Here is a 962-nt window from a genome sequence, read left to right as displayed (position 1 = left end):
TGATCCCAGTGGTGGAGAATGAGAAGATATGCAAGCCTATGGTAGATTATTTCCATTGGAATGAATTTGAGCGAAACACATACCCTTCAAATATATGAGAGTCGAGTGTTTATTTCCGTAAGGGTCTCTGTATTTAGCATTCCATTTTTGAGTGAAAATGCTTACTAAGTAATTATAAGTTGTTCAAGAATAGTTGTTATGAGTTTTGAAGAGCTTGGTTGTTCTTTGTTGATGGCATTGCAACCTTGGTGTTTTCGGAAAAGTGAATTTGAGTTTTGCCCGAGGACGAGCAAAAGTTAAGTGTGGGGAAATTTGATGAGAATGCAAAATGTCATATTTTTCTTTCTTAATGTTTAGTCTTTTATACTTATTTTGTGCCTAAATGTACTCATTATTCTTATATTTTGATTTAGGATGCAAATGGAAGCGTTAAGTACAAAACGAAGCTAATTGGATGATTTTGGACAGTTTCGATATTGCTTCGTAATTTAAGCATAACTTTTTCATCCGAGCTCTGATTGAGATGATTCAAGATGCTGTGGAAAGCCAAGAACACGCTCTACAACTTTCATGTTTTGAGTTTTGATAGATACTGACTTTATTAAGGTCAAAATTGATCTCGAAGTTGCTGCACGTCCTTAGCCTGCAATACGTGGATTTGACTCGGTCAATTTTCAGAAGTTTCCAGATTTGATGCACGAAAATCCTAGCTGGAAACACCACTTTCCCAGTTATATTAGGACTTTATTTTATTTTTCGTAATTAGTCAGATTTGAATATTTGTTAGGAGATTTTTTTGGAAGGGATAAAAGGGAAAGAAAGGGGGCTGAAAAGGGGGCTCTTTCTCTTTTCTCTTGGAGGACTCCTCTTTCTCTTTTCTCCTTGGAAGTTTGCATCCATGGCTCTACGTGGCTAAAGCTTTTATTGGTCTAAGGAAACAGAAGCCTCGGAATCAATAAAAC

Source organism: Phoenix dactylifera, unplaced genomic scaffold, assembly GCF_009389715.1.
Source record: "Phoenix dactylifera cultivar Barhee BC4 unplaced genomic scaffold, palm_55x_up_171113_PBpolish2nd_filt_p 001593F, whole genome shotgun sequence".
NCBI classification, from domain to species: domain Eukaryota; kingdom Viridiplantae; phylum Streptophyta; class Magnoliopsida; order Arecales; family Arecaceae; genus Phoenix; species Phoenix dactylifera.
The sequence above is the reverse complement of the archived record's forward strand: the minus strand, read 5'-3'. Positions refer to the sequence as shown.